At 35.6% G+C, this 21,796-nt stretch overlaps 1 long non-coding RNA gene across 1 annotated transcript in view; it reads right to left on the bottom strand.

Annotated features, from left to right (window-relative positions):
- Positions 1 to 2,166: 2,166 nt before the first annotated feature.
- Positions 2,167 to 21,796, bottom strand: part of LOC131277078 (uncharacterized) — a 33,288-nt gene continuing 13,658 nt past the window's right edge. Inside the window, exon 3 of the long non-coding RNA XR_009184274.1 lies at positions 2,167 to 2,282. This is a non-coding gene — a long non-coding RNA (uncharacterized lncRNA). The remainder of the gene's footprint in view (positions 2,283 to 21,796) is intronic.

The raw sequence follows: 21,796 nt of genomic DNA, 5'->3' as shown, positions 1-21,796 counted from the left end.
TGGACTTTTTGAGGAAGGGGAGAAAAGACCTGCAGGCTAATCATGTTCTCACTTTACGTGAGGGATTTCAAGTTCATCATTAGCTAGTGCTACCCAGAATCATAATGAAAATGATGAGGCCAACCACCGTTTTCCTCTAAAATTAAAATGTCACTGAGTTAGGGAGTCCTGAAAATGAAACTAGATGACCGCGGAAGGAAGTGGGCACTAGAGACCACTCGCGGAGCCACGCTTCTAGTTTGTTCTGTGAGTTTGCTGCACAGATGCTGTTGAGTGTCAGGGTTCTGTGGCAGATTTGAACTTGTGCCAAATACTGAGGAGATGGGAGGGAGCAGCTTCCAAGTTAATTTTTATAAATGAGGACATGTTTTAGAAGTGAATAAACACAGCCTTAACCTAATGTGTTTGTGTTTTAGATTTGGATCGCAGTTTCACAAGTTAGGGAGCTTATTTAATTTAATGCAGCCAAAGGCGTTATTCCTACCTGACTCACTATAATAAGTGAATAAACAGGAGTTTCAGCTAGAGGGACTGGTACATACCATTAATTAATACATCATGCCAGGTGCTCTCCTAACCTCTCTAACAAGTATTAGCTCATTTAATAGGCCCAACAACCCCATGAGGTGGATCTATTATTCTGTTTTATAAATGAGGAAGCAGTCCCAAGGATCTGAAGTAAGTTGCCTAAGAACTTAAGTAAAAGCAGTAAAATGTGCAGACCTAGTATTTAAAAACAGTCCTGCTTAAGTTCAAAGTCCTCCTGCTGTATTACAACTCTAAAAACAATAAATGAAATTACTTCTACTTCTGGATGTTCCCTGTTAATAGAATTCTATTTTGTTTCATGGTTGCAAGTCTTCTTTCTCTGGAAATATTGGTAATAGTTTATTTAGCATTTTCGTTACTTGCATAGCCTCTGTTTCTTCCAGTTTGTTCTTGTTGCTTTTGTCTCTAGCTTCTTTCCATGGTGTAGCAGAGGTTCTTAGTTTTGGGTGCAATGGAATCGCTTGGGAAGTTTTTAAGAAGTGCTGATGCTTGGGCCCCACCAGAGACCAATAAAATGCAAACCTCTGCAACTGTGGCATATTCCTTCAATGTTACTGCTTGATTCCAACACTCAGATCAGGGAAGTCTTCAGTTTTCATATCTGTATTTAAGAGCAGAAGATTAAAAGCTGATTACAAACCCCAGGCCAAGATGGTTTCACTGGTGGATTCTATCCAACATATAAGGAAGGAATGATAGAAATATTATAGAAAGTATTTCAGAAAATAGGACATAAAAAATGTTCCAGGAAATAGAAAAAAAAGAAAACTTGTTTTGTGAGATCAGTCTCCTCCTGATACCAAAGCCAGAGTAAAGCATTAAAAAATAAAAGACATGCAGACAAAGAAAGAAGGGAAGGGAGGGAGGGAGGAAGGAAGACAAAATTACAGACCAGATTCCCTCATGAACAAATAGAGACCTAAAGATACTTAACAAAATATTAGCAAATAAATTCTACAGATGCAAAGTTCATTTAATATTTGAAAGCTAATCAGTATAGTTCATTATATGAACAGAACAGAGGAGAGAAACATTTAATAGCCGTAGAATAAACATTTGAAAAAATTCATGGTCTATTTGCAATTAAAAAAAATCCTTTCATCAAATAAGAAACAAAGGGAACTTGATTGATTATAGACATTCCTAAGGAATCTACAAACACTTACTGTCTACAACTGTTAAGATAAAATGTCAATTTACAAAAATCAGTTGCTTTTTTAATATAAACTAAAAACTTAGCCCATTAGTTTTGTCATGGGGTGATCTGTCCCAGCAAACAGGGATAAGCCATTAGCATTATTTTATATTTTTCCTCTCGGACTGGTCAGATATCCCAGAGGGTGTTCTCCAGTCTTGAGCTTGGAGAGTAAAGGCCATGCTGGGAACTTCAGCCTTCCGTAGGCACACATTCAATTACGCTCTATTTTTGGTTTAAAGTTTATGCTTTCAACTATGCCTGGCATCCACACTACAGAGACCATGCACTTTACCCTCTCCAGGGAATAAACCCACACTCTTGTGCTAGGGTGAGGAAGGCCTTTCCTTAGGGGCACTGAGAATGTGGAGAGAGTCCCAGATAGTAGCTCCTTTTTCCCAGTTGTCTTTAAGCACCTGCTGCCTTTATCCCATTCTGGAAGTCCCTCCTGCCGCCAGGTTCTGAGTCTTCTGAGAATTCTGTGGAGTAGTGCAGGTCGATTCTCAGCCCTTCCCACTGCTGGCTTAGCATTCTGGAACTTAAAGAGCAGAAAGAGTAATAAAAAACTCCGTTAGGGAATTATGCAGAATAGGATCCGTGGGTATTTCTTATATTACTTAAGTCATCATGCTCTTGACTTCTGTAGCAGAAATGATCAACGCACTGGATTTCGATTCGTTGCTGTTGTTTGTTCATTATAACATCCCTTTTTAAAGATGATTTGAGACAGATTTTCAAGAGACATGCGACATGATAAAAACAAATTAAAATGAGTCAGAGGACTGCAACAGAAGGAGAATACTAGTAAGAAAATAGAATAAAGCAAAGAGGGACAACAATGTATTAAAATGCAGGTAGTGAAATCCTATTCCCTGCTTGGCATGAGCCACTCATTTCTCTTTATATTTTTAGCAGGCATCTTAAAGATAAAAATGTGGTCCGTTTTTTTGTTTTTTGTTTTTTGTTTTTGGGTACTGGGGGCTGAACCTGGGACCACATATGTGGGAAACTGGTGCTCAACCCCTGAGCCACATCAGCTCCCCTGATTTGGTTTTCTCATTTATTTTGCTTGTTGTTTTTGTTTTTTTTAGGAGACACCAGGTACTGAACTAGGGGCCTCCCATGTGGGAAGCAGGCATTCAACCGCTTGAGCCATATCCATTCCCCCATGATCAGTTTTCATAAATTAGACAACAAATCAGTGACTCAGAAGATATAAAATATAAAAATTGCTACCATGGATCTTCATGAAAGGGATGTGTAAATGTAGCAAATGACATACTTGCAAAAATTTCCTTTTCATCTTTCCTATAGTCCAGTCTCATTAGCACAAAGCATAAATATTAAGAATTATCATAATCTAAATTAAGAAAATTCTAGACAATTCCTATATATGTTTGAAAATATGTGAATTTTGCATTCTCCATGAAGTTATAAAAAAATCTAACATTTGTAAAGTGCTTTGCAGTTTAAAAAATGTTTTCACACACATTATTTTCCAAAACAGATACAAATTATCTTCAGTCAGATATTACTACCTTCACTTTAACAATGAGAGAATCATACATACAAGATACAAAACACTTTCAGTACAAGGTTCCCTTAAGCTCCTTCTTGGTTAACACCCAGAGGTAACCAATATTCTGGCTTATATTTTTATTAATTAGTTGTACCACTTCATGTAAACGGAATCACATCATATGTACTTTTCTGTGTTTGGCTCCTTGCACTCCAAATAATGTCTGTGAGGATCATCTATATTGGAATGCATGCCAGTAGTTTGTTTCTTTAACAGCTTGAGAGCTATTTCATATACCATAAAATTCACCCACTTACAGCACACAAGTCAGTGGTTTTTAGTATATTCAAAGAGTTGTGCGACCATCACCACAATCAAAAACCATTTTCAAAACACCAAAAAGAAATCTCATGCACATTCATTCATTCCTGCCCTCCCTCCCACTCAAACCCCAGGCAAACATTAATCTATTTCTGTCTCCACAGATTTGCCTATTGTGAACATTTCTTATAAACAGGTTCATGCAATACATGGTCCTTTGTGGATGCTTTATTTCCCTCAGCATAATGAGTTCAAGTTTCCTCCATGTTGTAGCATGTATCAGAACTTCGATTTTAATGCTGAGTAATTGCACGGGTATATACAGTTTTGTTTACCCATTCATCAATTGATAGAGATTGTTTCCACTTTTTAGCTATTAAGAACGAACATTTTTGTACGAATTTCTTTTGAGGACATATGTTTTCATTTCTGCTGGATATGTACCTAGAGGTGGGTTATATGATAACTAACTCTACCTTTAGCATTCCAGAGACCTGCTGAAATGGTTTACATAATGGCTGCAATATTACATGTTCCAGCAATGCATAAGGGTTCCAGATTCTCCCCATCCTTGACAATATTTGTCCGTTTATTGTTGAGTTGTAAGCAGCTTTATATATCCTGGATACAAATTCTTTGTCAGGTATATGATTTGCAAATATTTACTCCCATTCTGTGGATTGTCTTTATTTTCTTGATTGTGTCCTTTGATGCACAGACATTTTTAATTTTTATGAAGTCTAATCTATCTATTTTTCCTTGTTGCTTGTTCTTTGTGTATTGTATCTAAGAAATCATGGCCAATAAGATTTACTCCAATGTTTTCTTCTAGGAGTTTCATTGTTTTAGCTCTTATATTTAAGTATATGACCCATTTTGAGTTAATTTTTGCATATGGCATGAGGTTGAGGTCCAAATTCATTCTATTACAAGTGGGTACCCAGTTGTCCCAGCACCATTTGTGGGAGAAGTGTTCTTTACTATTGAATTGTCTTGATACCCTTGTTGAAAATGAATTAGTCACAGATGTGTGGGTGTATTTCTCAACTCTAAATGCTGTTCCATTGATCCAAATATTTTTCTTTATGCCAGTAACCCACCATCTTAGTTATTGGAGCTTTGTAGCAGGGTTTGAAATCAGTGTTCTAACTTTGTTCTTTTACAAGGTTGTTTGGCTCTTCTGAGTCCTTTTAGTTTCATTCAGAACATTATGATCACAGTGTCAATTTATGAAAACAGACAGCTGGATTTTGATGGGATTTGAATGAAATCAGTAGATTAATTTGGGGAATATTGCCATTTTCACAAAGTTAAATCTTCTGATCCTTAAAGATGGGTGTCTTTTCATTTATTTGAGTTTATGAAAACACTGAATTTAATGTTGTGAGTTTTGAGTGTGAGTTAGGATACCAGGGTGAAAGAATCAGAATAAGGGGAAGAGAATGTATAGCTTATAAAGCATCCTCAATGAATTCTGTTCACTAATATAAACTATAGAAAGTAAAAGCTGGGAATGTTTTTTAGGGAAAGGAAGACTGACTTAGTGATCATTTGTAGGTGGGGTTTAAATGGAAAGAGCATACCTGCTCCTTCGTACTTGCCTACTTTTACAGGTCAGTCCTTGATAGCTAAGTAGATCTGAATCCACTCTTCAAATGTTGCTTGAAAAGTAGTCAAGGGACAAAGTAGTTTAACTTAAATATGAAGTAAGTTTTAAAAAGCAGTGTAAAGACTATTTTTTCCCTCATTGTAACCCTTCTCTAACAAAAGAGATCAGTAAAAATGTAAAAAAACCAAAAACAACAACAAAAATTAATGGAAAAATTCACTAAAAGAATAGTGGTGAAGTTAAATTTTTCATTCTTGAACAAAACCTTAGCCAATTTGGAGAAACCTTTAGCAGGTTGTCCAAACTCTTTTTGCATAGGAAGATAATGAAAAAAAAAATCATGAAAATGTCTTTTAAATTTTAACTAAAAATAGGTAAACCATACATCTCAACATTGGCAGGATTTTGGCTCTTAGTGAGAAATGAAAAGGAAGCCAAATTTGGGGAAAAGTTGTTAAGCATATTTAAAGTTTTTTGTGGGCACGCTATAGAACATTTTGATTTTGTGGACGCTCTATAGAACATTTTAATTTAGTATTTTTGTATACAGATGATGGAGTAAAGTTCTTTTTTTAAAACGGTCAACATAGTTGACCTGAAAGTTTAACAGGTTTTTGAGTTTAAGGGCATTGTTTTTTAAAACGTCATTTCTATTACTTTCTCTTGCTGGATGCTTTTACACTTTTGCTAATTTATTTGTTGCTGTTATTTCAGTATCTGTGTTGATGACTTCTCTAACATGTTGGTTCCATAGTTTTGTCACCTTCCTTATTTTCTGACTCCTCTAGACTCTTCGTTTTACTTGGGACTGGTAAAGATTCTTCGCTCTGAAATTCTGCTTTTGGGCCATGACTTCTGTTCATTTCTCTCATTCTTTCTTTTACAGAACCTGTTCTTCTTGCTCCTTAAAAGCCTCCCCTCCCTTTTTCCCTATCGCCTATTACCTACTTGAACCCTGCTGCTGCTTTGGTGAATCATTATAATTAGTGCTCTTGACAGCAACACAGAAATACTGCCTCCTTCAACTTTCTTGCTTATGGGCTTTGAAAATCACCCACCCTTGGTGAAGACCAAAATAGTTTGCAGTAGCTGTACCTTCTGGGAAGTTATTTTCCTGGAGGAGGTCACATGACCAGTCTGATTGGCTGAGTTCTCTAGGGGGACATCATGTGACCCTTCTGACTAACTTCTCTGGGCACAAATGGTGCATCTGTGTTCCCATAGAAGCTTGATCCATTGACACGTTAGCTCACCTCCCACTTAACCTCTGACAGTGGCTGTTCCAGTCTTCCAGTCTCAACTCCTAATTCCCACCCAGGTCCTCCTCTGTCCCCTTTCCTCAAATAAGGAGTTTTCTCAACTTGCCTCTCATTCTTAAAATCTTGTCACCTACCTAACTACTCTTTCTCTTCTATCATTGCCCCTTTTTCTCTCCGGATGAGTGCCTACTTAGGTACCTCTGCTCATTCACATCTCCACGTTTTAAAGCCAAGCTTTATCATTTACCATTGTTCCATGGTCAATGTCTTGAACTCTGCAATACCTATTGCTAAGCCAGCGGTTCTCGAATGCGGATGATTTTGCCTCCCGAGGGACATTTGACATGGTTGGGAAATATTTTTGGCTGTTGCAACTCATTCTGGTGAGGTGGGGTGCTATTGGCAGGTATTAATTGGAGGCCCAGGAAGCTGCTTGACATCCTGCAATGCCTCCCCCCTCCAGTGAAATGCTTTTAGGACCACGTTTACCTTTGAGTTCTTCCTTCATTATGTCCCACTTTTTTTACTAGCAAACTTCTAGAATAGACATGGAGTTGAAGAATGTCAACCATCACACCATGGAGCCAAGAGTGCCTACAACTGAAAGCAGGAGGATTACATCTAGTATCCAAGTGGAATCTAAGCCCCCTCTTGACATAGATGTGGAATGGACACAACCAATCCAAGGTCCACAGGAAGGAGGAATACAGTAAGGATTAGAGTGGACTTACTGATATTCTATTCATGAACTATTGTGGTTAGTAATCGAGAAAATGTGGCATTGGTGTAGAAAATGTGGCCATGTGGCTGCTGGGTGCGGGGAATGGGAGGAGGAGATAAGATGTGGAGGCATTTTCGGGACTTGCAGTTGTCCTAGGTGGTGCTGCAGGGACAATTACCGGACATTGTAGATCCTCCCAGGGCCCACTGGATGGAACGTGGGAGAGTATGGGCTATGATGTGGACCATTGACCATGAGGTGCAGCAATGACCAGAGATGTACTCACCAAATGCAATGGATGTGTCATGATGATGGGGGGAGAGTGTTGCTGTGGGGGGAGTGGTGGGGTGGGGGCGGTGGGGTTGAATGGGGACCTCATATTTTTTGAATGTAATATTTTTAAAAAATGAATTAAAAAAAATAGAAGTCTATACTTGCTGGCTTAATTTCCTTCCTTTCCACTCACATCATGGAGAATAAACATGGAAATGATAAAAATGCCCATCAGATATTATTAAGGTCTTTAAAAGGCACAACCTTTTCCCTGAGCTCTTCACAATGACCTTCGTAGTGGCTGAAGCAGATGGGAATATTTCCCTCATTCCAACCGTAGATTATTAGCAGCAGGAAACTTATGACCTTGAACTCAAATTTTTTTTAAACAGTTGCTTTTTTTTGGTGGATAAACACTGAGCCTTGCTACTCTTTGTGCCGAGGAACCCTAATAGCCTCATGAAACGAATATTCTTGCAGATCCATTTAAAATCCAATTTTGTAAAATATTTTTCTACCATGTATGTGAAATTTTCAGCAATCATGAAATCAATTAAAACATAGCTTGTCTGTACAGATGGGGCCAAATCTGGAAGTTCAGTTGTGGGTGTGGTGTTCTATGTTGAGGCCACCATGACCTTGGAAACATCGACAGATGCTATGCTGTACATGGAGACACCTTGCCCCAAGCATTTGCTTCCCGATCTTCTCAGAGTGTCTCACAGGATATTTTTAACACATGAAAAACAACAAATTCATAGTAAAGTGAGAAATAACCCTGAATTCTTCCTCTATTATGTAACTAGCAAAGCCAGTTGAAGGAATTGCTCAGAATATCTGTACTCAGAATTGAAATATTATTTGACTTCTTGGTAGAAAATTGATGAAATATCATAGGAAAAAAAAACCTTGATAAAGTTCTCCATTCTAATGATAATGAGTACCTTATAATGTTGGGTTTCTCCTTCATAGATGTATATGTTTAAAATTCTGCTCTATCTATACAAAACTAACTTCCCCTTAACTGCAATGAAAATGACGCTTGGAGGAAGAGAGTGCCTCTGAGTTTAGATATTTTTTTAAACCATGCAATTAAGACACAGCATTAGTTTTTAAAAATTAATCAACTCTTTTTTTTTCACTGAAAAAAAGCCTTTGAGATTATTTGCTTAGGAAAGTAAGAAGAGTCACCAGGGATCCTGAGACCCTTTCCATCCTTCTTAGGACCAAAGTGGGCTGACCTTTCAGCAAGAAGAGGCAGTGAAAGTGCGACCGAAAGTGGTTTGAACGTAGACCACCAAACCCTATTAAATTCATTTCATTTTCCCTAAATTGGCATCTTTACAGCATCTTATTTATTAGCCAATGATACAGGTAGAAAAAAAGTGATTTTATGCCTGATAGTAACTTAAAACATTAACTTCATATTATTACAAAGATATATTATGGAGTAGAATGCAAAATTATCATAAACTGTAGGGATAAAGCATATGATTTGAGGGAAACACATTTGCTGCAGATACCTTTGGGCTGTGTCCCCAGATTCTTGGGAAGTGCATGTTCATGGTTTGATGGAAACGATTACAGAGCACTATTCTGGAGCACTTCGGGATCAAGTGATAGGAATTACTTTTAAATTGTTGACTTATTCAACAAGTGCAGATAAACATAGTTTTTATGCTGGTAATGTAGTGCCATAAAGAATTTTTGCCTTTTCCATGCCGTGGATTGAACAAGGGGCCTGATGAGGCTGGTAGAAGGGTCTTGAGAGCTGTTTCAAGAATAGAAACCAAATCCTAACCCTAAAAGCAGCGCTTAGCTTTAGTATTGAGAGATTTGGATTATTTTTCTGTATATTTAAATTATTTAACTCACAATCTCTTTTTCTAGGAAGTTGGCACACAACTTCATATTCTGTTCAAGGAATTTGTTTGGAAATTGAAAATATAAATTTATGAATGCCTTTGATCCATATACTATAGCTATATGGTATATAGAATGATAAAATTTATAAATAACAATTTAAATTCTCTCTAAATAATTTTAAAAATTCAAATTCAAGAAGATACAAATGAAAAATGGCTAAAGAAATTGAAGAGAATTTGACAGCAGTTGGAAACCAGTGATTGGGAAGCACTTGGTGCAATTTGTTTTACAAATGTCTTTTTAATTTCTATTGTTTGGTCGCTTTTAGAGATCTTCATCCTTTCAGTGCTCCTTAAAGACTCTTAAGTATCAAAATGATGCTGAAGTACTTTGCCAAATGAAGAAAGAAGTTTTGAAAAGAGAGTTGCTTTAATGGACTAAATTATATCATTTCAATTTTTAGGAAAGAATCTTCTCATTGTTAGTGTAGGGTCTGAATTTTTTTTCTCCCCTCTCTGGGAGATGGACTTCAGAAGAAAACAAAGTTTGTGAGCACAGTTCAGGTTTTATTCTGGTTTATTTCCTGTTGGATATATTGGATAAATTTCCTATTTGGATTTTTTATAAGTCAGAATCTTGGCAGGAAACAAATGGCACCCTCAAAGGATCTGATTGATGAGTTTAATGCTTGGACTATTTGTAGAGTTATGGGCAGAGTTAAGGGAAATAAAACTGGGTAGAGAGCACCTAGACACTAGCAGCTGCAGAAGCCTAGGCTGCCCCAGGACTGATGGCGTGGCAGAAGGAGCTCTTCATGGAACGTGGAGCCAAGAACTGTGAAAGGGGGACCTCTCATAAGGGCCAGAATCCTAGATAGGGAGACACTCCATATGTCAAAACTTGGTCCAATCAGGAAGGAAGTGGGGGAAATGAATGGCTCAATCACTCTCTTGCCTCTTGCGCCTCCCCAGCCTTGCTCTGTATCAGGGATCTGAGCACTGAAAGCTGTGCTTCCCAGGCTCCTGTATTAGCTGGCCTCTAGCTAGGATGGGCCAATGGGGAGATTGAGGACTAGAGGGAAAGGAGAAGCCAGAGTGTTTTTCCCCCTCCTTCTTTACTTTGGGCCATGCCTTTGGTAATGACAATGCCTCCTCCACGGCTCCAGCTACTCTGCACACATCCACCATGCTTCCAGCTTCTACCTGGTGATCCTGGCTTCAGCAGTTCCACCTTTTCCTTGTTCCCTCCCATTTAACAATGGAATGGGTTCTTTCTGTGGCTAACCTCTTAATTGACTCTTAGCTCTTTCGTTCCCTTTGAAACCAAGTACCTGCAGTTAAATTCCTTCCATTTTAAAAACTGAAGATGGTTTATATTTGCCTGTCTGGATCCTGATAGCAATTTTATATATCTAAATGCTGCTACTTTGAGTGTCAGCTTATTTGTCTTTACATTACCTATTTTATTCTTGCTGGTATAGAGGAATAATTTCTTATCTAAAAACCTGAGTGTTCTCTGTCATTAATTTAAATGTGTATGTGTTCTTTTGTGTTTTCAATGCAGACAATATTTGGAAAAAATGCTTACACCTCTTTATTTCTTTTGTTTTGCTTATACCATTGGACAAGACCTCAAGCCCTCTGTTTAATAACAGTGTGACAGCAGCATTCTTTTGTTGGTCATACTCTTAATTGGAATACGTCTATACTTTTTCCATTTAGTATAATGTTTATATATTTGTATATATATTTATATATATATGCTTTCAAATTTAGGAAATTCCTTTCTATTTCTAGTTTTCTGGGTGCTTTTTTTTTTTTTAATTGGTGGTGAACATTTAATTTACAAAATCTATTGAAATAATTGTACGATTTTCTTCCTTAATTCCTTAATTGTTGTTAAGGAATGTGTTGCATTAATAAATTCCCTGATGTTAAAACTCCATTGCATTACTGGGCTAAAATAAATAAATCACTTTTAGTTAATGTAATCAATATATATATATATATTTTGCTCCCATGCTCATAAGTGAAAAGCGTATTTAATTGTATTTTTTCATACTATCTTTATTGAATTTTTTTAACACACCGTGTAAGGTTTTATTGAGATATATTCATATACTATAGAATCTACTCAAGGTGTAAAATCAATGGACTTTTAGTAAAATCACATTGTAGTGCATTCATCACCACAAAAAAATTTCGAACAATTTCATTACTCCAAAAAGAAAAACTCCACATCCCTTAGCCGTCACCTTTCAATCCCTCTGTCCTTCCCCAGTCTTACATAACTACTAATTTAATTCCATCTTTATAAATTGATTTATAATTTTATTTTGTATAAATAGAATCATACACTATGTAGTACTTTCTGATTTTTTCACTTAGCATGCTTTTTTTGTTTGTTTGATGTTTTTGCCTGATATTAACATGTTGTAACATTAACATATATTTTGTTCATGTATTTGTTCAGTGTCAAAGAAAAACAATCTTGTATCTGCAATATTACTGATACTAATATTTCACATGAGGTTTTGCTATGCTATATAGTTTCATGTCACATTTTAAAAATTTCCTTCTGGTAATATACTTGACTTTAGTCTTTCCCTTTCAATCACTGTCATACCCATATAATAGCACTGCTAGTTATAAACACTATATTGTGCTTTTACCTTTTCTATTCATTTCCAAAGATTAACACACATCCTTTTTATCATTTCTGCACAGATGAAACCTCAACTTTCTGTTCTCTACCCTCATTCTATTTCTGGTGATTCATATTCTAGTTATTAACTCCATGAGTTTTACACAATATATTTTGCTCAAAATAGCATAGTCATACAGTGTGTTTGTACTTTTCAGTCTGTCTTGCTTCACTTAAAATGATGTCCTCCAGGTTCATCCATGTTGTCATCATATGCTTCATGACTTCATTTCTTCTTACAGCTGCCTAATATTCCATCATGTGCATACACCACAGTTTGATTATCCATTCATAGGTTGATGGATATCTGGGTTGTTTCCTTCTTTTGTCAATTGTGAATAATGCCACTATGAACATCTGTGTGCAGCTGTCTGTTCGTGTCACTGCTCTCAGTTCTTCTGGGTATATACCCAGTAGTGGTATTACTGGGTCACATGGCAAATCTATACTCAACTTCATTAGGAATGGCAAACACTCCTCCCAGTGGTTGTACCATTCTATATATCCACCAACAAAAAGAGTTCCTATCTCTCCATATTTTCTCTAGTACTTGACGTTTTCTGCCTTTTTAATAGTGGCCATTTTGATAGGTGTGAAATGATATCTCATTGTGGTTTTGATTTGCCTTTCCCTAAGTGCTAGTGATGTTGAATATTTTTTCATGTGTTTTTTCACCATTTGTATTTCTTCTTTGGACAAATATCTATTCATATGTTCCACCCATTTTTTAATAGGGTTTTTTAAAATTTTTGAGTTGTAGCATTTCTTTATGTATCATGGATATTAAACCATATCAGATATGTGATTTCCAAATATTTTCTCCCAGTGAGTCAGCTGCCTTTTTACCTTTTTGACAAAATCATTTGAGGTGCAAAACTGTTTAATTTCAAGGAGATCCCATTTATCTGTTTTTCCTTTTTCTTGCTAGTGCTTTCTGTGTAAGATCCAAGAAACCACCTACCACAAGGTCTTGAAGATGTTTCCCTACATTTTCTTCTAGTAGTTTTATGGACCTGGGTTTTGTATTTAGGTCTTTGATTCATTTTTAGTTGATTCTTGTATAGTGAGTGAGATAGGGGTCCTCTTTCATTCTTATTGTTATGGATATCCAGTTCTCCCAGCACCATTTCTTGAAGAGACTGTTTCATCCCATTAACATGGCTTTGGTAGGTTTGTCGAAAACCAGCCGACTATAGAAGTGAGGGTTTGCTTCTGAACTCTCAATTCACTTCTGCTGATCAATGTGTCTATCTTTGTGCCAATACTATACCTTTTGACCACTGTAACTTTGTAGTAAGGTTCAAGGGCAGGCAATGAAAGTCCTCCCACTTCACTCTTCTCTTTTAAAATGCTTTTGACTATTTGGGTGCACTTTCCCTTCCAAATAAATTTGATAATTGCTTTTTCTATGTCTGTAAAGGAAGATATTGGAATTTTGGTTGGAATTTTGGCTGCATTGAATCTATACATCAGTGTGGGTAGGATTGAAATCTTCATGATATTTAATCTTCCAAACCATGAAGGAATTTTTTCCATTTGTTTAGGTCTTCTTTGATTTCTTCTAGCATTGTTTCGTAGTTTTCTGAATATAGGTCCTGTACTTAGGTGAAATTGATTCCTAGGTATTTGAGTCTTTTTTGTTGCTTTTGTAAATGAATGTTTTCCTCCTCAGATTGTTCAATGCTAGTGTATAGAAACATTACTGATTTTTGTGCATTGATCTTATATCTGGCACTTTGTTGAATTCATCTATTAGTGCAAATAGATTTGTTGCAGACATTTTAAGTTTTTCTAAATACAGAATCGTGTCATCCATGGAGAGTGAGAATTTTACTACCTCTTTTCCTATTTAGATACCTTTTATTTTATTTTTCTTGTCTAAGTGCTCTAGTTAGAACTTCTCGCACAATGTTGAATAACAATTGTGACAGTTGGCGTCCTTTTCTTGCTCTTGGTCTTGGAGGGAAAGGTTTCAACCTTTCCCTATTGAGTATGATGATGGCTGTGGGTTTTTCATTTATGCCCTTTATCATATTGAGGAATTTTCCTTCTATTCCTATCTTTTGAAGTGTTTTTATCAAGAAAGGATGCTGGATTTTGTCAAATGCCTTTTCTGCATTGATCTAGATCATGTGGTTTTGTCCTTTAGTTTGTTAATGTGGTACATTACATTGATTGATTTTCTTATGTTTTATTACCACCCTGGCTTACCAGGAATAAATCCCACTTGGTTGTGCTGTATAATTCTTTTAATATTCTGTTGGATTCTATTTGCAAGTATTTTGTTGAGAATTTTTGCATGCATGTTCATTAGAGAGATTAGTCTGTAATATTCTTTAATGTAGTATCTTTACCTGGCTTTGGTATTAGGGTGAGGATGGTTTCATAAAATGTGTTGGGTAATTTTCCCTCCTCTTCAATATTTTGGAAGAGTTTAAACAGGATTGGTTTTAATTCTTCTTGACATGCTTGGTAAAATTCACCTGTGAAACTATCTGGTCCTTGACTTTTTTTTGTTAGGGGATTTTTGTTGACTGATTCAACCTCTTTAAATGTCACTTGTTTGTTAAGTTCTTGTATTTCTTGTAGAGTCAGTGTAGGTTGTTGTGCATTTCTAGGAATTTGTCCCTTTCATTTAGATTATGTAGTTCGTTGGCATACATTTTCTCATAATATCCTCTTTTCATTTTTATTCTGTGAAGTCATTCATAGTTCCCCCATTTCACTTCTGATTTTATTTCTTTGCATCTTCTCTCTTTTTTTCTCTGTCAGTGTAGCTTAGGGTTTGTTAATTTTATTGATCTTCTCAAAGAACTAGCTTTTGGTTTTGTTGATTTTTTTCTACTGACTTTTTTGTTCTCAATTTCATTTATTTTTGTTCTGATCTTCATTATTTCTTTCCTTCTGCTTGCTTCGGGATTGGTTTGCTTTTTCTAGTTTCTTCAGTTGTTCGATCAGATCTTTGAGTTTAGTTCTTTCTTCTTTTTTAATGTATGAGTTTGGAGCTATAAATTCCCCTCTCAGAACTGCCTTTGCTGTATCCCATAAGTTTTGATATGCTGTATTCTTGTTTTCATTTGTATCAATATGTTTACTAAGTTTACTTACAATTTCTTCTTTGACTCACTAATTGTTTAGGAGTGTGTTGGATAGTCTGCTTACATTTGCAAAATTTCCCCATCCCATCTATTATTGATTTCCAGTTTCTTTCCATTATGATCCGAGAAGATGCTTTGTATAGTTTTGGTCTTTTTATCTTTTTTGAGACCTGCCTTGTGACCTAACATGTGATCTATCCTGGGGAAAGATCCATGAGCACTTGAGAAGAATGTAGAACTTGTTGATTCGGGATGCAATATTCTGTGTATGTCTGTTAGGTCTAGCTTGTTTTTCATGTTGTGCTGGCTGAATCAGCCTGAGGCTGGGTCCCTTTCTCTCCCGTTTCCTGGGGAGGTGGAACCCTACAGCCACCTTTGTCTGTAGCCACTGGCCCAAGGCTGGAGAATTCAAAACTGTCTGTTCTTTGGTTGGGAGCAAGCCTGCCAGAGGCTACAACTGCAGCTTCTACTCTTGGTCTTTCAGTAGAAATTTTTTTCCTGCGCCCCTGTCTCCTCTGGGTGGTATCCAGCCTTCCCCTGGTATCCTAAACCCTAGAATATGTTTTTTCCAGGCCATTTTGGCCTGTCCTCTAGCTATTTTTCTGGGAAAGAAGTGAGTCCTGTGTCTTTCTAATTTGCCATCTTCCCAGAAGAGCCTTTATTCAATTTTTTTTCACTTTATTTTTTTTTCCTTTTTCTTTTTGTCTTTATTTATTTTTTTAATATTACATTAAAAAAATATGAGGTCCCCATTTACCCCCCATCCTCTCACCCCACTACTTCCCCCATAACAACAATCTCCTCTATCATCATGAGACATTCATTGCATTTGGTAAATACATCTCTGAGCATTGCTGCACCTCATGGTCAATGGTCCACATCATAGCCCACACTCTACCACGTTCCACCCAGTGGGCCATGGGAGGACATACAATTTCCGATAACTGTCCCTGCAGCATCACCCAGGACAACTCCAAGTCCCGAAAAAGCCTCCACATCTCATCTCTTCCTCCCATTCCCTACCCCCAGCAGCCACCATGGCCACTTTCTCCACACCCATGCCACATTTATATGGGCCTTGTACAATGTGTCAGGAAGTTATTTGTCTTTTTCAGTTTCCAGAAGAATATTAATAAGATGGGGACAGTCTAGTTCCTATAAATTTTATCAGACTTTCTTATAAAGTCATCTGGATATGGGACTGTTTGAGTCAGAAGTGTTTAATTACCTTTTTCAATTTCTATAATGGTTATGGGCTGAAAATATTTACCATTTCAAGTTCTATAATGATTATTGTCCTTTTCCAATTTTCTAATTTTGTCTATGTCAATTCTGACATTTTATATTTTCCCAAATCTTGCTCATTTTGCTTGGCTTCTATTTTATTTAATATATAATTGTGAAATTCTTTTTTGTTATAATTATATCATGTCATATCATAGCGCATCATATTCTTGTGTCATTGTAGTTATTTTCTCAATGTCGTTCTTTTATTTCTACTTTTTACATTTTGATAAATCATGTCAGCATTCTAAACCATTTCAAAATTCTAGCTTTTGGTTCTGTTAATTTTCTTTAAATTTTTTGCATATTCCATTTCTTTAACTGCTTTGTTTAGCTTTTTTTTTCTTTTTACTTTTCAGTTATTTTGTTCTTCTCATTGCTCTTTTCCTGATTTCCTTCATTTGTCATTTTTTTTACAGTTTTTTGTTTTCTGTTGTATGCATTTAAATCTGTAACTTTTCTCTTGAATATTGTTTTATTTGTGACCTATAATTTTGATATAATGTTTTCACTCCTTAGTATTTTTAGATTTCTCTTATGCCTTTTTTTTTCTTTAGTGGAGTTTCTCTTAAACAATAAGTTATTTAGTTTTTACACATTTTTAGATTTTAAATTAATTTTGTTATTGATTTCTAATTTTTTCTAATATGGTCTGATAACATAGTAGGTATGATATTAATTGTGTAATTTATTGAGGTGTTTGTTGTGGAATTATACATAGCTAATTTTGTGAGTGCTCACTATTCCAAGAAATATGCTTTCTCTTATTGTTGTATGTCTATTTCCATGTAGATCCATGTTTTTTCTGACATTTCCTTTTCCATTTTTGTTGTGCTTAATGTATTTGGTTAGGAGAAGGATATGTTGAAATCTTCAATTCCAGTTGTTATGTATCTATTTTTTACTTTATTTCTCTCAGTTGTTACCCTGTATTCTTTGAGTTTGTATTTTTAGGTACATAGGTTTATGATTCTTCTACATTTTTTCCCCATCTCTTCCCCCTTTGTTGTTGTTGTTTTGTTGGTTTTTTTCCTGCTCACTGTCTGCTCTCTGTATCCATTTGCTGTGTGTTCTTTCTGTATCTGCTTGTCTTTTCTGCTCATCTTTCTCTTTAGGAGCCACTGGAAACCAATTCCAGAATCTCTGGTGTGGGAGAGAGGCACTCAATTGCTTGAACCACCTCCTCTCCCTGGTCGTCTGTCTCTGTCTGTCTCTCCTCTGCGTCTTCCTTTGTTGCATCATCTTGCTCCAGTTCTCTGCAGCACGGGCCAACTTGTGTTCACCAGGAGGCCCTGGGAATCAAACCCAGTGCTTCCCATTTGGTAGATGGGAGCCCAATCATTTGAGCCATATCTCCTTCCCTCTTCTACATTTTTTATATGCTTTTGTTTTTTTCCAGCATTTATCTTTATCTTTTACCTCACTAATTCTATTTTGTCTGATATTAACACAGACATTCAGGCTTACATTTGCTTTGTCATCTTCTGGCTTATCCATCCTATTATGAAGATAATCTATATTTATTCAAAAGGTTTTGCAGTTTTGCCTTTTACATATGTTGTTAATCCATCTGGAATTGGATTTTATGTATGGTATGAAACAGGGATTTAGTTTCATTTTCCCCCCACAAAATCGATCTGTTCTGCCCCCCTTATTTGGAATGTCAGCTCTTGTTATATAACAATTTTCCATAAAAATCTAGTACTAGTTCTGGGCTCTCTGTTTAGATCTGCTTGTTCTTATAGCTGTCTTTGCACCAAATATCCTAGTCTTAATTATCAGTTTTATAACAAGTCTGAATATCATGTAGGTTAAGTTCTCCCAATTGTTCTTCTTTGTGAGTATATTTGCTCTGTCACATACATTTTCTTTTTTTAAGGAGATAGTAGGGATTGAATCCAGGACCTCATACATTGGAAGCAGGCATTCAAACACTGAGCTATGCCCACTCCTTTTCACATACATTTTAGAAACAGCATATTAAACTCTGTAGAAAGCCTTGTTGCTTCTTTTTATTGAATGCATTGAGCTAACATTTTGACAATATCAAGGTTTCTATTCATGAATATCGTAGTTCTTTCCATGTATTTTGGGCCTTTTCAGTGTCATTCATTAAGGTTTTATAATTCTTAACATAAATGTCTTACACATTTTTTGGTTAGATTTATTTATAGTTTACATATATATTTTTCTTTTTCTAAAAATGATCCCCCCTATTTGATTATTTTTTAATTGCCTTTATATATTGACTTTGTATCTGACAATGCTGCTATTTTTAATAAACACTGGTCAACTCTAATAATTTGACTGCAGATTGTTTCAAGTTTTCCAAGCAGATACTCTTGTAAAGTATGAAAGATGAAAATATTGATTCTTCCTTTCCAATCCTTATAATCTTTCTGTTTGGTTTTTTCTTCTTCTTATATTATTGCACTGGATAGGACTTCTAGTACGAAATTTACTAGCGGTAGAATAATGATAATCATTCATTTGTTATTTCAAAGAAAATGTTTTTAATGTTTCACCAATAAGTTCTTAATAACTATAGGTATTTGGTGGTCACTTTATCATGTTAAGGGAGAATCACAATTTGCTAAGAAATTTCTGTTGTAAATGGATGTTGTATTTCATTTAATCCTTTTTTTGAATCTATTGAGATCCCTAGATGATGTTTTTGTTCTTTCATCTGTTAATTAGTAAATTACCTTACTAGATTTTCTAATTCTGATCCAGTGTTTCGTTCTTGTGGTAACCTGTCTTGATCATATATTCACTTTTAAATAACATTGCTAGATCCAATTTTCAAATATTTTAAATGATTTTTATATCTATGTTCATAAATGAGATTGTTTTATAGTTTTCCTTATTTAAACTGTTCTCTTCTGATTTTTGACATCCAAGTTACATTAGGTACCCCAAAATGAGTATAAGAATGTTCTCTATTTTCTGTTCTATTGTCTAAAATGTTTGTGTGAGGTGGGAATTATCTGTTCTCTGAATGTTTGGTTGAACTCACTTATAAAAATTACCTGACCTGGTGTTGACTTTGTGGGAACTATGGTCAAGTTATTAAATAGTTATTGGGTTCTCCAGGTTTGTTATTACTCTTTGAATATTTATGGAATTTGAAGTAAGATTATTTGTAGTATTCTCTGATTTCCCTCTGACTCTCTGTATAAGGCTTTTGCTTTCCTAATGTTATTTACGTCTTTTATTCTTTGTTCAATCTTGCCAATGTTTGTCAATTTTATTAGATTTTTCAAAGAACCAACTTTTGATTTTATTAATGGTCTCTTTAATGGTGAATTGTTGCTTTGTCATCAGTTTTTTCTTCCTTTAACTTTTTCTTTTCGGTTTATTATATTCTATGTTCTAACCTCTTAAATTAGTTGAGTGATTCATGAATTTCTAGTCTCCTTCATTTCTAATATAAACATTCAAAGTCTTAATTTCCTCCTCTCTGTCTGTCCTATAAGTTTTGAGGTACAGCAATTTAAAAATTTTTCAGTCCTAAGGGATTTCTAATTTCCTTTATGGCGTCTGTTTTGATCTGTGTGTTATTTAGAAGTTCTCTTTTGATTAATAATGAAGTTTTTGTTAGTTTGTTATTGATGTCTAATTTTATTATAATTGTGACCTAGATTTTAAAAATCTGTTGAGACCTATTATACGCTATAGACTGTTGCCAGTTTTCAGAAAAGGTACATCCTCTAGTTGTGTGTCCATTGTCCATTATATCAAGCTTGTTTATCATGTGGCAGATCAGCTATCCGGGAATTAACTCGGTTTTCTGTAGCATATTTCTCTCCTTCTCCCCTCTGTAATTTGATCCTGGGCTATTTTACCGTCTCCTTAATGCAACAAAAGAAGAGACAAAAAAAAAAAAAAAAAAAAAAAAAAAAAAAAAGAAGAGACAAAGATTCAAAGAGACTGCCAATCTAACAATCTAAGTACTAAAGGAAGATTCTTCTGGGAAACATCCTTGCAGATATTTTTTGAAAAAACAGGATAATCTGGTCATGGAGGAAGGAAGGAGAATTTATGGATTGGTGAAGATAAAGGGAGAGGTCAAGAGCCTTCCATTGCAGAACCAGGAGCAGTATGGAAAGGACTCAAAACTTAGATGTCTCAAGTATGGACTTTACAGCACTCTCTTAGTGCTTATAGATAGCCCACAATCCAAAATCCTGTAATTTGTAATCCCTAAAGAATAGAAGGTGAGGAATTTTGTGTCTCTGTATGGAAATGAACAAAATCAGCTAGAAATTTCCCTGTGAGCAGGGCAGCGCTACACCATACTCATTCTTACAAGCATGCTCTTAAATCTTCTATATCCTAACCAACATTTTTTCTATAAATCAATGATGAGTTATGTTAAAAAAGAGTAAATAATTTCTCTTTATACTTCTGTAAGTTTTTCCTGTATATAATTTGAGGTTTTTATATTATTGGGCAAAACCAGCTTAGTGCTGTTAATCTTTCTGTGAAATTGACTCTTTTTTTTTAAAAAAAGATTTATTTATTTAATTCCTCCCCTTCCTCTCCTCCTGCCCTGCTGTTTTGCTCTCTGTGGTCTCTTCTTCTCATTTTTTCTCTTCTAGGATTCACCAGGATTCAATCCAGGAGACCTCTGATGGGGAGAAAGGTTCCCTGTCAATTGTGCCACCTCAGTTCCCGGTCTCTGCTGTGCTTCACCTTGACTCTCCCCTTGTCCCTCTTTTGATGTAGCATCATCTTGCTGCGTGACTCACTTGCTTGGGGCACTGGCGCACCACGTGGGCACTCGTGCGGGCATGCGTTCTCTTCTTTTTCACCAGGAGGCCCCAGGGATCGAACCATGTGGTAGGTGGAAGCTCTATCATTTGAGCCACATCTGCTTCCCCAAATTGACTCTTTTGTCAATATAAAGATATCAGGTATCCACTTTATAGCTAATAATGTTTTTTGACTTGACCATTTTCTCATTAATATAGGCATACTAGCTTTTTTTGGTTTTATCTTTTCAGTATATTTTTTTATCCATTTACTTTCATTCATTCAGTCTTCCTTGTATATCTGGATTTTGTGTTTTTTTCTCGGTCAGGAAATCTTTATGTTTAACTGGATATTCTAGAAAATTAGCATTTATTTATTGCTACATCTGGATCCATTTCTACCATTTTATTTTGTTCTTTGTATTTATTTAATCTTTTCTTTATTGCTTTTGCTATTTTGATTGCTTTCGCATTGAGAGTATATTTTTTATCCTTTCATTAATATGCTTAAAATTACTTCAAAAAATACACTGGATTCTAGAAATTTTACCATGCATGTTTTAACAAAGGAAAGATCTAAATTTAATCAACTTTCTAGATGCTTATCTTCAATTTCTTGTGTTCCAACATATCTATTCTTTCCCA

The sequence above is a fragment of the Dasypus novemcinctus genome, chromosome 31 (assembly GCF_030445035.2).
Source record: "Dasypus novemcinctus isolate mDasNov1 chromosome 31, mDasNov1.1.hap2, whole genome shotgun sequence".
Classification (NCBI taxonomy): Eukaryota; Metazoa; Chordata; class Mammalia; order Cingulata; family Dasypodidae; genus Dasypus; species Dasypus novemcinctus.
The sequence above is the reverse complement of the archived record's forward strand: the minus strand, read 5'-3'. Positions and strand labels throughout refer to the sequence as shown.